The sequence below is a fragment of the Macaca nemestrina genome, chromosome 4 (genome assembly GCF_043159975.1).
Source record: "Macaca nemestrina isolate mMacNem1 chromosome 4, mMacNem.hap1, whole genome shotgun sequence".
NCBI classification, from domain to species: domain Eukaryota; kingdom Metazoa; phylum Chordata; class Mammalia; order Primates; family Cercopithecidae; genus Macaca; species Macaca nemestrina.
Genome location: NC_092128.1, coordinates 109,791,876 through 109,808,992, shown reverse-complemented (window position 1 = coordinate 109,808,992; position 17,117 = coordinate 109,791,876). Strand labels below are relative to the sequence as shown.

At 40.8% G+C, this 17,117-nt stretch overlaps 1 protein-coding gene and 1 non-coding gene across 11 annotated transcripts in view; one reads left to right on the top strand and one right to left on the bottom strand.

The window, feature by feature from the left end:
• The window catches only part of LOC105497760 (POU class 6 homeobox 2), a 498,182-nt gene that overhangs the window by 142,181 nt on the left and 338,884 nt on the right, over nucleotides 1-17,117 (bottom strand). The window lies entirely within an intron of this gene.
• Nucleotides 4,969-5,082, top strand: LOC112429484 (small nucleolar RNA SNORA20). Its single transcript, XR_003021768.1, has one exon. It is a non-coding gene; the product is annotated as a small nucleolar RNA SNORA20 (small nucleolar RNA).

Sequence of the window (17,117 nt, the reverse complement as noted above, 5' to 3'; positions counted from 1 at the left end):
GTATGAATGGAAAGGAGGTGGAGAAGGGCCATGGTACATGTTATTCACACCACTAGTTTACCTTGATGGTAAGAAAATGCTTCCTCCATGCTTAAGACATAGGGCGGCAGCAGCACTGTGCTCAGGCTTGGTGCCAGTTTAAGGAAAATAAGTAGGCATCAGCTTACTTGGTCCACAGAACTCTGTGACATGTTGTCTCTAGAGTATCCCCAGGGTGGCATCTAAGAGTTCTCCAGCTGGATTTGTCCCTAACTAGGGGAAGCAACTCCCAGATCAGCCCCAGTTGTAAAGAATCAATGGGCCCATGGAAAAACCTGTGTTCCCTGATGTAGCCTTTGCCTCCCTAACTCTGTATTTATTGTGTGCGTTTGCTCTCCACTAAGGTCTCTAGAAGAAGAAAAAACAGGAATCTTGAACAACCCAAAAGGAGGAATCTGAGTTAGTAAATGGAACATCCACACGTGCCCATTAGGTAAGAATACCTCAGGGAGCTGAACCAAGATTGCAAATCAGAAACCCTTTCTGGCGTCCTCAGTTAGGGCATCCCTAGCCTGCACCTGCAGATGGAAGTTTTGCAAAGTTGATGGGAAAAGGTAGATGGCTGGGGACTGGGGATTTTGAAAAAGTGTAGAAGGTGAAAACTTGTTAGGAGGTCTGCTTTTATTCTCTTTTTTGTTAATCTTTCAAATTTTAGATTCAGGAAGTACATTTGCATGTTTGTTAAGTCAATTGTGTATAATAGTGGTAATTTGGCTTCTAATGTACCCATTCCTCAAATATTGAACATTGTACCCCAGAGGTAATTTTTCAACTGTCACCTGCCTCCAATCCTCCCCGTTTTGGAGTCCTCAGTGTCTAATTTCTATTTTTATGCTCATGTGTACCCAGAACTCTGCCTTTATTCTTGGCAACAACGCCCGAAACAAGCAAAGTCAATTCTGCCCCAGAGATTATGATGTGTGACCATCTCACATATAGTCAGTGTTATCAGCTCTAGAAGTATTGCTACACATGTCCTTAATCTGCCTTTTTGCTTCTTTTGCATTTAAGGTGGAGATCTAAGTGTCTCTTGAGATGTCAGGGGAAAATAAAGAAATAAATTCTTCCAATGAAAACATCCCTACACATTTCCTCGTATTGTCTGAGCCACCCAAGCTTCTTTCTTAGGTTGATTGTTTCTGCCAACTCTAGCAGCCTATCTCAAATTGTGGACCAGAATCACCAGGGGAGCTTGTTAGGAAATTAGATTCCAGAGAGTAGGGCAAAATCTGCATTCTAAAGACCTACCTTAGGGGATTGCGAGCCATTACCCTTGGGGCTCCTAGCAGTCCTACAGGGAGCTGCAGCAAATGCGGAGAGTGCGACTTTTCCCTTGACTTTCAACCAGACCAGCTTGCAAACGCGGCTCCCCAACACTGAGACTATTTTTATTTTTATTTTTATTTTGAGACAAAGTCTCACTCTGTCACCCAGGCTGGAGTGCAGTGGCACAATCTTGGCTCACTGCAACTTCCGCCTCCCGAGTTCAAGCGATTCTCCTGCCTCAGCCTCCCGAGTAGCTGGGAATACAGGCGCGTGCCACCATGCAAGGATTTTTTTGTCATTTTAGTAGAGATGGGGTTTCACTATGTTAGCCAGGATGGTCTCAATCTCCTGACCTCATGATCTGCCCGCCTCAGCCTCCCAAAGTGCTGGGATTATATGTGTGAGCCACCACGCCCGGTCTGAGACTATTTCTTTTAAACAAATTTTTCTGCCATTGGAAAAAAAAAAATTAAAACAAGATCGTTGTTTCAATTTGATCATTGCTAGAAAGAAAAGAAATAGACATCTGGAAATAACCCAATGTTCTTTAGTGCCTTTTGTTTTGGAAATTAGGGCAATTCACCAACCACTACTGCCTTTGTTGATATTTTAGGGCACACTCTTACTGGAATGTTTTAGGACATGTTAAGTCTGAGACATAACATTAGCTTTTAGATGCCTCATTAAATAGGAAAGATAAGAAGCGAAGGATGAGTGCTCCCTGTAAAGCAGAATGAAGAAGCTATGCAGGACTACCCCAGGAGAGCTGCACCTGCTCAGCAAACTGTTGGGGGCGGGGGCTAAGGACTCAAAAGAGGTGGCAAGTGCCCCATGAGTCCCAGGGGATGCTTGCTGAGGTCTCTTTAGGGAACAGCTGACTTCCCCACTATTTCCACCTGCAGAATAACCCCACCTAGGCCTAAAATCTCAAAAAAGTAAGAGAAATAAATTGAGAAACCATTCTAATGTGGATGTGGGCACCCCAAAGTAAAGTGCTTCTCCTCTCACCCTAAAAAAGCCAGTCAGCCTACAATCTCACCCCAAAACACTGAGCTCTCCATTGCGTTTCCCAGTCCTTCCAGATGTCTACTGAATGCCAACCAAGATGAAAGAAAAACAATCCACACCTAGACAATTTCCCCATGAAACTGCAGGACACCAAAGATAAAGATCTTTTAAAATCCAAAAATAAATGCAATTCAAAACCAGAGTGAGGCCGGGCGCGGTGGCTCATGCCTGCAATCCCAGCACTCTGGGAGGCCGAGGCAGCCAGATCACTTCAGGTCAGGAGTTCGAGACTAGCCTGGCCAACATGGTGAAACCCCCGTCTCTACTAAAAAATATACAAAAATTAGCTGGGCGTGGTGGCATGTGCCTGTAGTCCCCAGCTACTCAGGAGGCTGAGGCAGGAGAATCGCTTGGACCCAGGAGGTGGAGGTTGCAGTGAGCCGAGATCATGCCACTGCACCGCAGCCTGAGTGACAGAGCGAGACTCCGTTTCAAAACAACAACAACAACAACAACAACAACAAAACAAAACCAGAGTGAGATACCACCTCACTCCGTCAAAATGGTTATTATCTAAAAGAAAACAAGCGTTGGTGAGGATGTGAAGAGGGAACACTTATATACTATTGGTGGGATTACAAACTAAGACAGCCTTTGTGGAGAACAGTATAGAGGTTCCTCAAAAAGTCTAAAATGGAACTACTATATGATCTAGCAATCCCACTATGAGGTATATATACAACGACGATGAAATCAATATAATCAAAGAGACATCTGTACCCCTATGTTTACTGCAGCACTATTCACAATAGCCAAGATATGGAATCAACCTAAGTGTCCAGCAACTGTGAATGGATAAAGAAAATGTGGTACATATACACCATGGAATACTGTTTAGCCATCAAATGAATGAAATTCTGTCATTGGTGGCAACATAAAAGAACCTGGAGGACATTATGCTAAGTGAAATAAACCAGACACAAAGAGACAAATACGACATGATCTCACTCATACATGGCATCTAAAAAAGAAAAGTCATAGAAGCAGAGAGTAGAACAGTGGTTACCAGAGAGTGGGGAAGGGTCAGGGGAGGAGAGGCAAAGCTTGGTCAATGGGTACAGACTTAAAATTAGATAGGAGGAGTAAGTTCTGGTGTTCTGTTGCACAGTAGGGTGACTATGGGTAACAGTAAGGTATTGTACATTACAAAGTAGCTAGAAGAGAAAACGATAAATACACGAAATAATGAATACAACATAGATATGCATGGAAATATCAAATGGCAACCTATAAATGTGTACAATTTCAATGTCAACTAAAATAAATACCTTAATTGAAAGTAAAATGTGGTGTGATTTTGAGCACTTGGTGGAGTATGAAAGGATGATGCACTTGGATGTTTTCTTTGAGTAGCACTAAAATCCACACTGAGAGGAACACCTGATCACTGCATATTTTTTTGGCTCTGCAGGAAATAATAAGGTAGCTATATTAAAGTCAAGAGTGTTTACTGACTTGCAATTTTTAACAATAATAAAGCATGAAAGATTTCACAAGAACACAAAAGCTATCATCTTTGACTATGTGGAAGGGAAAACTTGGTGGGACGGAGGAGGGAAAAGGAGGACGGGGCACTACATGGAGAGTAAAGAGATGGCTCTGTAGATGACAGAACAAATAGAGACTTAAATATGCTACTTAAAATTATACAGTTAACTAAAAATAATGCTATGCTTCTCTTCAGAGCAGGGAGATAAAGACAGTGACAGATGTAAGTGAACTAAACCCTCATACTCCATAGCAGGAAATGAACAGATGATACAACAAGTTAATAAAAGACAGAGATAAATTGGAAGTCTTTGGAAATATGGAGGTAAACTCAGAAAGCCTAAAACCAGAAATGGTTAAATGTGATTCCCCCGGGGAGTAATCCTGAGGGTGGAGAGGAGGATGGCTGAGAACTTAGCATGTTTTCAGAAGCCTTCCGGATTGAATTGATTTTTAACCACATGCATGTATTACACTGACAAAAAATTTAAACAAAAATTAGTTTCAAAACTATCGCTACATTTTATATGATAACAGCAAATTCCTATATTTTAGGCACTGTTTTAAGCATTTGACATTAATCTCTTCATTGGTTTTTTCAACAACCTTATAAAGTAAGACTCCTAAGATCTCAGACTCTCTCAGATGCAGACCCTGATCTAAGGATTTGAGCACAAATGATTTAAAGGGCTCCCAGGAAAAACCAGGAGAGGAGCGAGGACACCAGGATGAGAGGGCAAGAAGCCAAGCAAAGGCAGGATTTCAGGGCAAGTCCCAGCCTCATCCTGATTCCAGGGAGCTCTGAAGCATAAATGACACCTTGGGGTTTATCCTGCTTCACAGGGTCCATCTATTCCCTTGACTCCTCCCAACACCAGTCAGTCACTGATTCCAGCTGGGGACTGGGCATAAACTCCAAAACATTTTGACTTTCCGTAAGGGGGAAGCGACTTCCGTGCCTAAGAATCAAATAACTTCTAAGAATCAAAGTATATATATATTATATATATTTACAATATTATATACCATATAATTATATTTTATACATATTTACAATGTTATATATAATATATATATTACACCAAGCCATGTTAAAGACACAGATGGCTTCCCATTTATTTGCTGCTTATAGTCTCACAGTGATATGAGCAATTATACACATGGGATAAAATAATATTGGGACACTGGTTATTTCATCTCTTCTGCATGGACTAGACATTGTTTCTGTCTAGTATATCTAAATATCCTTGAATTGGTGAAGGTTTTAACATATTGACAGAAACTAAATGTCTATCAGATGAAGGTTAGTCATTACTGGAAGTACAGAAAGATGGCATCAGAGAAGCCAATTCTGAGGTTGAAGTGATGGTCAGAGGCCATGCCCTATCTAGTCCAACTGGCAGGCATATCCCACTGTGTAGACACATGTGGCCATTATATCTCTGAACAAATTGACGTGTCAAGTCCTGTATTTATACTCATCTTGTAACCTTCTGACAAGATAAGGATTTTCATGGAATCGTCCTTTATAAGCAGAGAAGGTGTTGACCAAAGGGCAATAATATTAGTGCCCCTTGACAATTATATTTCTCTTTGTAAATTAAAACGGGCATTCTGGTTTTATAATCTATCTTCTTCAGTTTGAGTCAGCATTGTGATATTCTGACCCAGCCTAGGACACTAATTAAATTGAGTTTGTTGCCCTAGGCTGAGATCTAGACCCTATACGGGACCAAATTCATCTTTGGCTCCACTGATGATACCAACTGTGGCGTGAACCTTCTTTTGAAAAGTCAACAATGGACATTTGTTCCTGATAGATGAAGAAATATTCCCTAGGACTATTCCACAGGATGCTAGTTCCCACATATGCTCCATGAAAAAAAAGCGTCCAATGGCCAAAAAAATTATTTTGGAGATACTGGATGTTTCATCCTATTTTTGGAAATCCAGTGAGTATTAGAATATTAATGGGTAGAATTTCAGCATTAAAGAAACGTGATTAACATTTTCTATCCAATACCAACCAAACTCATTTGACCTTGGAATGCCATCTTTTTTTTTTTTTTTTTGACACAAACTAATGCATACATATATGGAACTAATATTATTGGGAGGGCCCACTTAGAAATAACCTGAAGGTCACTGTCTTTGTTGTCAGACATGAGCATTTTATAAATGAAGAAATTTTATACATATGTCTATATATATACACACACATATAATTTTATATATATATGATTTATATATTTTATATCAGGATGTCTGGAGGACATGATGAACTATTTTCAATATAAAATAAACTTAATACAATTCTTTTTCTTTTTTATAGTAGGGGGGGTCTCACTCTGTTGCCCTGCCTGGCCTTGATCTCCTGGCCTCAAGCGATCCTCTCAGAGTAGCTGGGACTACAGGCATGTACCAACATACCTAGCTTGCCTAATGAAATTCTTGTTTACTCCTAATAAGACTGCATGTGTTAATTCATATGTCAAGCTTATCCAGTGTGATGAAACTGGCAAATTCACACTAAAGAGAAACTTTGAAGGTAATAATCATCCTTGATAGATAAAAAACATACATGTGTTAAAATGTAAGTATGTGTTAAGTAGGTATATGCATATGAATTTCTGTTTTTTTTTTTTTTTTTTTTTTTTTTTGAGACGGAGTCTCCCTGTGTCGCCCAAGCTGGAGTGCAGTGGCATGATCTCGGCTCACTGCAAGCTCTGCCTCCCGGGTTCACACCATTCTCCTGCCTCGGACTCCCAAGTAGCTGGAACTACAGGTGCCCGCCACCATGTCAGGCTAATTTTTTGTATTTTTAATAGAGACAGGGTTTCACCATGTTAGCCAGGATGGTCTCGATCTCCTGACCTTGTGATATGCCCACCTCGGCCTCCTAAAGTGCTGGGATTATAGGTGTGAGCCACTGTGCCCGGCCTGAATTTCTTAATAAATGCAGTTTTTTCAGGGGGCGGAGCAAGATGGCCGAATAGGAACAGCTCCAGTCTCCAACTCCCAGCGCGAGCGACACAGAAGACCGGTGATTTCTGCATTTTCAACTGAGGTACTGGGTTCATCTCACTGGGGAGTGCCGGACGATCGGTGCTGGTCAGCTGCTGCAGCCCGACCAGCCAGAGCTGAAGCAGGGCGAGGCATTGCCTCACCTGGGAAGCGCAAGGGGGAAGGGAATCCCTTTTCCTAGCCAGGGGAACTGAGACACACAACACCTGGAAAATCGGGTAACTCCCACCCCAATACTGCGCTTTAAGCAAACAGGCACACCAGGAGATCATATCCCACACCTGGCCGGAAGGGTCCCACACCCACGGAGCCTCCCTCATTGCTAGCACAGCAGTCTGTGATCTACCGGCAAGGCAGCAGCGAGGCTGGGGGAGGGGCGCCCGCCATTGCTGAGGCTTAAGTAGGTAAACAAAGCTGCTGGGAAGCTCGAACTGGGTGGAGCTCACAGCAGCTCAAGGAAACCTGCCTGTCTCTGTAGATTCCACCTCTGGGGACAGGGCAATAACAAACGCAGCCGAAACCTCTGCAGACGCAAACGACTCTGTCTGACAGCTTTGAAGAGAGCAGTGGATCTCCCAACACGGAGGTTGAGATCTGAGAAGGGACAGACTCCCTGCTCAAGTGGGTCCCTGACCCCTGAGTAGCCTAACTGGGAGACATCCCCCACTAGGGGCAGTCTGACACCCCACACCTCACAGGGTGGAGTACACCCCTGAGAGGAAGCTTCCAAAGCAAGAATCAGACAGGTACACTGGCTGTTCAGAAATATTCTATCTTCTGCAGCCTCTGCTGCTGATACCCAGGCAAACAGGGTCTGGAGTGGACCTCAAGCAATCTCCAACAGACCTACAGCTGAGGGTCCTGACTGTTAGAAGGAAAACTATCAAACAGGAAGGACACCTACACCAAAACCCCATCAGTACATCACCATCATCAAAGACCAGAGGCAGATAAAACCACAAAGATGGGGAAAAAGCAGGGCAGAAAAGCTGGAAATTCAAAAAATAAGAGCGCATCTCCCCTGGCAAAGGAGCGCAGCTCATCGCCAGCAACAGATCAAAGCTGGACGGAGAATGACTTTGACGAGATGAGAGAAGAAGGCTTCAGTCCATCAAATTTCTCAGAGCTAAAGGAGGAATTACGTACCCAGCGCAAAGAAACTAAAAATCTTGAAAAAAAAGTGGAAGAATTGATGGCTAGAGTAATTAATGCAGAGAAGGTCATAAACGAAATGAAAGAGATGAAAACCATGACACGAGAAATACGTGACAAATGCACAAGCTTCAGTAACCGACTCGATCAACTGGAAGAAAGAGTATCTGCGATTGAGGATCAAATGAATGAAATGAAGCGAGAAGAGAAACCAAAAGAAAAAAGAAGAAAAAGAAATGAACAAAGCCTGCAAGAAGTATGGGATTATGTAAAAAGACCAAATCTACGTCTGATTGGGGTGCCTGAAAGTGAGGGGGAAAATGGAACCAAGTTGGAAAACACTCTTCAGGATATCATCCAGGAGAACTTTCCCAACCTAGTAGGGCAGGCCAACATTCAAATCCAGGAAATACAGAGAACGCCACAAAGATACTCCTCGAGAAGAGCAACTCCAAGACACATAATTGCCAGATTCACCAAAGTTAAAATGAAGGAAAAAATCTTAAGGGCAGCCAGAGAGAAAGGTCAGGTTACCCACAAAGGGAAGCCCATCAGACTAACAGCAGATCTCTCGGCAGAAACTCTCCAAGCCAGAAGAGAGTGGGGGCCAATATTCAACATTCTTAAAGAAAAGAATTTTAAACCCAGAATTTCATATCCAGCCAAACTAAGTTTCATAAGTGAAGGAGAAATAAAATCCTTTACAGATAAGCAAATGCTTACAGATTTTGTCACCACTAGGCCTGCCTTACAAGAGACCCTGAAGGAAGCACTAAACATGGAAAGGAACAACTGGTACCAGCCATTGCAAAAACATGCCAAAATGTAAAGACCATCGAGGCTAGGAAGAAACTGCATCAACTAACGAGCAAAATAACCAGTTAATATCATAATGGCAGGATCAAGTTCACACATAACAATCTTAACCTTAAATGTAAATGGACTAAATGCTCCAATTAAAAGACACAGACTGGCAAACTGGATAAAGAGTCAAGACCCATCAGTCTGCTGTATTCAGGAGACCCATCTCACACGCAGAGACATACATAGGCTCAAAATAAAGGGATGGAGGAAGATTTACCAAGCAAATGGAGAACAAAAAAAAGTGGGGGTTGCAATACTAGTCTCTGATAAAACAGACTTTAAACCATCAAAGATCAAAAGAGACAAAGAAGGCCATTACATAATGGTAAAGGGATCAATTCAACAGGAAGAGCTAACTATCCTAAATATATATGCACCCAATACAGGAGCACCCAGATTCATAAAGCAAGTCCTTAGAGACTTACAAAGAGACTTAGACTCCCATACAATAATAATGGGAGACTTCAACACTCCACTGTCAACATTAGACAGATCAACGAGACAGAAAGTTAACAAGGATATCCAGGAATTGAACTCATCTCTGCAGCAAGCAGACCTAATAGACATCTACAGAACTCTCCACCCCAAATCAACAGAATATACATTCTTCTCAGCACCACATCGTACTTACTCCAAAATTGACCACGTAATTGGAAGTAAAGCACTCCTCAGCAAATGTACAAGAACAGAAATTATAACAAACTGTCTCTCAGACCACAGTGCAATCAAACTAGAACTCAGGACTAAGAAACTCAATCAAAACCGCTCAACTACATGGAAACTGAACAACCTGCTCCTGAATGACTACTGGGTACATAACGAAATGAAGGCAGAAATAAAGATGTTCTTTGAAACCAATGAGAACAAAGATACAACATACCAGAATCTCTGGGACACATTTAAAGCAGTGTGTAGAGGGAAATTTATAGCACTAAATGCCCACAAGAGAAAGCAGGAAAGATCTAAAATTGACACTCTAACATCACAATTAAAAGAGTTAGAGAAGCAAGAGCAAACACATTCGAAAGCTAGCAGAAGGCAAGAAATAACTAAGATCAGAGCAGAACTGAAGGAGATAGAGACACAAAAAACTCTCCAAAAAATGAATGAATCTAGGAGTTGGTTTTTTGAAAAGATCAACAAAATTGACAGACCACTAGCCAGACTAATAAAGAAGAAAAGAGAGAAGAATCAAATCTACGCAATTAAAAATGATAAAGGGGATATCACCACCGACCCCACAGAAATACAAACTACCATCAGAGAATACTATAAACACCTCTACGCAAATAAACTGGAAAATCTAGAAGAAATGGATAATTTCCTGGACACTTACACTCTTCCAAGACTAAACCAGGAAGAAGTTGAATCCCTGAATAGACCAATAGTAGGCTCTGAAATTGAGGCAATAATTAATAGCCTACCAACCAAAAAAAGTCCAGGACCAGATGGATTCACAGCTGAATTCTACCAGAGGTACAAGGAGGAGTTGGTACCATTCCTTCTGAAACTATTCCAATCGATAGAAAAAGAGGGAATCCTCCCTAACTCATTTTATGAGGCCAACATCATTCTGATACCAAAGCCTGGCAGAGACACAACAAAAAAAGAGAATTTTAGACCAATATCCCTGATAAACATCGATGCAAAAATCCTCAATAAAATACTGGCAAACCGGGTTCAGCAACACATCAAAAAGCTTATCCACCATGATCAAGTGGGCTTCATCCCTGGGATGCAAGGCTGGTTCAACATTCGCAAATCAATAAACATAATCCAGCATATAAACAGAACCAAAGACAAGAACCACATGATTATCTCAATAGATGCAGAAAAGGCTTTTGACAAAATTCAACAGCCCTTCATGCTAAAAACGCTCAATAAATTCGGTATTGATGGAACGTACCTCAAAATAATAAGAGCTATCTATGACAAACCCACAGCCAATATCATACTGAATGGGCAAAAACTGGAAAAATTCCCTTTGAAAACTGGCACAAGACAGGGATGCCCTCTCTCACCACTCCTATTCAACATAGTGTTGGAAGTTCTGGCTAGGGCAATTAGGCAAGAGAAAGAAATCAAGGGTATTCAGTTAGGAAAAGAAGAAGTCAAATTGTCCCTGTTTGCAGATGACATGATTGTATATTTAGAAAACCCCATTGTCTCAGCCCCAAATCTCCTTAAGCTGATAAGCAATTTCAGCAAAGTCTCAGGATACAAAATTAATGTGCAAAAATCACAAGCATTCTTATACACCAGTAACAGACAAACAGAGAGCCAAATCAGGAATGAACTTCCATTCACAATTGCTTCAAAGAGAATCAAATACCTAGGAATCCAACTTACAAGGGATGTAAAGGACCTCTTCAAGGAGAACTACAAACCACTGCTCAGTGAAATCAAAGAGGACACAAACAAATGGAAGAACATACCATGCTCATGGATAGGAAGAATCAATATCGTGAAAATGGCCATACTGCCCAAGGTTATTTATAGATTCAACGCCATCCCCATCAAGCTACCAATGAGTTTCTTCACAGAATTGGAAAAAACTGCTTTAAAGTTCATATGGAACCAAAAAAGAGCCCGCATCTCCAAGACAATCCTAAGTCAAAAGAACAAAGCTGGAGGCATCACGCTACCTGACTTCAAACTATACTACAAAGCCACAGTAACCAAAACAGCATGGTACTGGTACCAAAACAGAGATATAGACCAATGGAACAGAACAGAGTCCTCAGAAATAATACCACACATCTACAGCCATCTGATCTTTGACAAACCTGAGAGAAACAAGAAATGGGGAAAGGATTCCCTATTTAATAAATGGTGCTGGGAAAATTGGCTAGCCGTAAGTAGAAAGCTGAAACTGGATCCTTTCCTTACTCCTTATACGAAAATTAATTCAAGATGGATTCGAGACTTAAATGTTAGACCTAATACCATAAAAATCCTAGAGGAAAACCTAGGTAGTACCATTCAGGACATAGGCATGGGCAAAGACTTCATGTCTAAAACACCAAAAGCAACGGCAGCAAAAGCCAAAATTGACAAATGGGATCTCATTAAACTAAAGAGCTTCTGCACAGCAAAAGAAACTACCATCAGAGTGAACAGGCAACCTACAGAATGGGAGAAAATTTTTGCAATCTACTCATCTGACAAAGGGCTAATATCCAGAACCTACAAAGAACTCAAACAAATTTACAAGAAAAAAAACAAACAACCCCATCAAAAAGTGGGCAAAGGATATGAACAGACATTTCTCAAAAGAAGACATTCATACAGCCAACAGACACATGAAAAAATGCTCATCATCACTGGCCATCAGAGAAATGCAAATCAAAACCACAATGAGATACCATCTCACACCAGTTAGAATGGCGATCATTAAAAAGTCAGGAAACAACAGGTGCTGGAGAGGATGTGGAGAAATAGGAACACTTTTACACTGTTGGTGGGATTGTAAACTAGTTCAACCATTATGGAAAACAGTATGGCGATTCCTCAAGGATCTAGAACTAGATGTACCATATGACCCAGCCATCCCATTACTGGGTATATACCCAAAGGATTATAAATTATGCTGCTATAAAGACACATGCACACGTATGTTTATTGCGGCACTATTCACAATAGCAAAGACTTGGAATCAACCCAAATGTCCATCAGTGACAGATTGGATTAAGAAAATGTGGCACATATACACCATGGAATACTATGCAGCCATCAAAAAGGATGAGTTTGTGTCCTTTGTAGGGACATGGATGCAGCTGGAAACCATCATTCTTAGCAAACTATCACAAGAACAGAAAACCAAACACCGCATGTTCTCACTCATAGGTGGGAACTGAGCAATGAGATCACTCGGACTCGGGAAGGGGAACATCACACACCGGGGCCTATCATGGGGAGGGGGGAGGGGGGAGGGATTGCATTGGGAGTTATACCTGATGTAAATGACGAGTTGATGGGTGCAGCACACCAACATGGCACAAGTATACATATGTAACAAACCTGCACGTTATGCACATGTACCCTACAACTTAAAGTATAATAATAATAAATAAATTAAAAATAAATAAATAAATGCAGTTTTCATGAAGGCAAAGTATTTCAGATAGTCTGGTAGGAAAGGTGAAAGAAACACAAAAAAGGGTCTTAAAGTGTGCAAAGGTAGGAAACTGGAGCTGGGACTTTTCTGACCAACTAGGATAACCTGGGGCTTAGCTGAACTCTCCCCAGGCTCTAGGAAAGCATCATTGTTATGGATTTTCAGCTGTGAGGAGCTTGGTGTGGAAATTCTGCTCCTTGAATAAGCCTACAGCATGAGTTAAAGAAGAAAATGCAGTTCTATCAATACTAAACATTTTAATAAGATCTTCTTTAAGACAAAAAATTTAAATAACCCTCTTCTGCCTTTTCCCATCAAATTGCAAGTATTTTCCAGGTGTTAATACAATAAAAAATTAGAACTCCTAGGGTTTAGGTGGGCATTTTGATGGATTCTGATGGATAGATTCTACAGGTTCCTTGATTTTGCTTAACTGATGTTTGGATAACCTGAAAGGAATCCATAGACTGTTTATGGAAACACTGATTCTTGATTTGAAATCTGTTTGCTCAGCAGATGGGACCAAATTTATACTTCAGAGAATCTAGCAACCTCGAAATCCCAGTACAGTTTACTCATAGAAGAACTGGTAGTATTCTTTCCTTACAGAGTTTGGCAGAGGATTGGTGAAGAACATGGCAGACACAATGGGACTCTCCTTGGATATCAGTTCTCTGTGCTCTGCAAATTTTCCAATGCGTGGATAATCAAGTGGTGGTGGCTGTTGTTTTTCTGAGAAGTCTGAGATTCACTGTCTATGCCTCATTGTCTTTTTGAAACCAAACAAGTTTAAGGACAGAATATACATTTCGGTGAGATAGGAAGCAACTCATAAAAGTGCTCATATCACATTCAATCCCATTATTTTTCCTCCATTAATGTGAAAAAGACCTATTTACATCTTTGATGACTTCTTAGAAGGCCAATCCACCTTCGAGGTTAAAAGGTTTAAAATTATAGCTAACATTTATTGAGCATGGGTTTTCCAGGGATATTTTTACTTTTATAAAAATTAAGGTAGAAGAGAATCCATAAGCCATATTCACTAAAAGTTATGCTACATGTATGGGGGGAAGGGAGAAGTATGCTCAGTTTATATTCCTACGTTAATAAAATAATTCTTTAAATTAAGCAGACAAAGCAAGATGCACCCTGGCTATCAAAGGATCAGTGTTTGCCTTTCCCTTCAAATGGAGATTTGTAGGAGAAAACATTACTGACAATTCAGTGGCTACCGCGCCTGGTTTAAACACAGCACTATGCTCACTCAAATTTCTTTTAGGCTATAGACACGTGGGCCAGTGCTTATTTTCATGGTTGATTTAATCCACCCCCTGTGCCAGTGTGGGGATTATTCCCTACAGTTATTCTCCAGTGATCTGTCAGTTCAGATTAAAAAAAGTTAAGTGACAAAGATGCGGTGGCCGATTCCTCTGGAAGACTGTGGAAGCTGGAGTATACAGCAAGGGACTTCTTTTTAAGGATCTGACTATGTTCTTTCTTTAATTGCCCTCATATCGCCACGAATCTTTCTTATCTAGGCTGAACTTTAAAGTTCCTAAACAGGCAATTCAATTTTATTCCTACACAACAACTTCAGGGTTGCCAAAAAGGGTTTCCAGATCGTAATTCATTGGCTCTTGCTTAGTTTTTAAGAAGAGGAGATAGCATATATTTCCTCACTTTACAGATGAAATCTAAGACATGATTCTAGGACCACGTGGATCCTAGCTTTGCTTGGGATACACAATAAATTGTGATACTTTCTCTTAAGCTACACCTCTTTATATTTTGAGATATAGGGTTCAAAATATACCTTTGCCAGATTTGTAATTCTGTTCCAGATTCTTTGAGAAGAAACCTGAAATAAAAATGATTTTAATTGTATAGCAAAATGTTACTCGTGTTAAATGGTAAAAGTTACTCATATCATAAATATTATTATTATTCTCACTCTTATTTTCTCTTTCTATCTCTACAATAGAATTCTTTAGTAGGATTATGAAGATACTGGATGAATAATTTGGTTATTTTGTATTGATGTGCAAATCAGTCATTCAATTCATGCATTCATTTTAAAGGCTTTCATATGTACTAAGCTAAAAAGAAGGCAACTGACAGTTTTAACAAAATAATTACATTAATTCTATACTCTGCTGTGAGAAAAGGGTCATCGAAAATAGAATCCTGAGAAAATTCCTAAAAAACAATAGAATGCTGGACTACTAATGGGGCTAGGATGTAATATGGTTGCATCACCTATATAATTACAAATGTTTTCTGCAAATGTCTCATGGATTTCGGCCAGGATGGTTGGTCTTGCTTATGAGAAGTAAAACAATATTATTTTTACTTTGTCTACTGCAATGTGGACAAAAGGGGCAAACAGAAATGGATCAGTCAGGATAGGTTAGGTTATGCTCTGGTAACAAGTAACCTCGAAATCCCAGTACAGTTTACTTCTTTACGTGTCCTAAATCATCAGGGGGCTCGCTCATTGTAGTCACTTAGGTGGCCAAGCTGGTGGAGCACCTACTATCTTGAACATTACCAGAAGGAAAGAGAGCTTTTGAGGGTGGAAATTAAATGCTCTGGGCCAGAAGTAGTCCCCATCACGTTCTCTTGAAACTCATTGGCCAGCACTGGTCACGTGGCACCACTTGAATGCAAGGAGACCAGGAAGTGGCAAAGCGTCAACTCTCAGAGAGGGGAAGAACCAGGGAAGTTTGGTGAACCACATTAGTGACCTCCACAAAGGTCTCACTCTGCCCCTCAGATGGTTTCCATATTTGTCACTTCTTTTCCATTTTCCTTTCCCTTTAACCTCATTATGTCTTGCCTGCATCATTGCAAGAGCTCTTTTTTGTTTTTTTTTTTTTGAGATGGAGTTTTGCTTTTGTCGCCCAGGCTTGAGTGCAGTTGCACTATCTTGGCTCACTGCAAGCTCTGCCTCCTGGGTTTGAGCAATTCTCCTGCCTCAGCCTCCCAAGTAGCTCGGATTAGAGGCACCCGCCACCAGGCCTGAATAAGTTTTGTATTTTTAGTAGAGATGTTTCACCATGTTGGCCAGGCTGGTCTCAAACTCTTGACCTCAGGTGATTACCTGCCTCAGCCTCCCAAAGTGCTAGGATTACAGGTGTGAGCCACCATCCCTGGTGGTTCAAGGGCCTCTTAACTGTCCTCTAATCTCTTGCCTTCCTCACTCTCTCTCTCATTCATTAAATTAACGAATGTTATCAAGCCATTTGCCAAGTGCCTATCTGCCACCAGAATTATCTTTGCAAAACACAGATAGGATTATCCTATTAATTTTTTTAAAAGAAGGAAATATGATATCTCTCAGCACAAGGAATTAAACCATAGTGCTCAGCCCAATATTAGATAATGAGGGAGGGCACTCTGACTTCAACCCACTTTTCTAGAAACACCCTGACCTCTTCTGAGAACCTCACTTCTGGTCCAGAGCTAGAAGCTGATGGTCCATGGCCATCCACAGCCAGCAGATGGGAATGTCCTGCTTCCACACATGGAATCAGGGCTTCAAAAAAGCTTGAATTGGTTGACAAGAATGAAAAATCAGGAGAGCCTCCACAAAATACGCATTGGCCATTTTTCTTAAAAACAAAACAAAACACAACCACACTTCCAGAAGGTTTGGCAACATGACCCTGCGTGGGAACTGGAACTTGCTGGGATCCATGGCAGCCAGAATGAACAGCCCCCTCTCCCGAAATTCTATGAGGGAACATCTTGTTGTGCATTGCACCACAATTAATGTGTCCCTGGATGGTTCTTCTACCAATTAGCTCCCTAAGGAAAGTAACCATTTTTATGCAGGACTTTTTTTTTTTTTTTTTTTTTTTTTTTAATCTTCCTGTCTTCTCTCTCAGCAACCTGCATATAGCAGATGTTCACTAAATAATTAGGAATTATAATTGTTGGGAGCTGTAATTTGATTGGCCACTTGATGACTTCAGCTTATTCTTCTTACCTAACATGTATCATGTGGTTGTTTTGGTTAAGTTCACAAAAGTAGAGAGATCATTGGAGAATTTCTGAGGTTCACAAGATCCACTGCTCAGGGTTCTAGGAGACTACC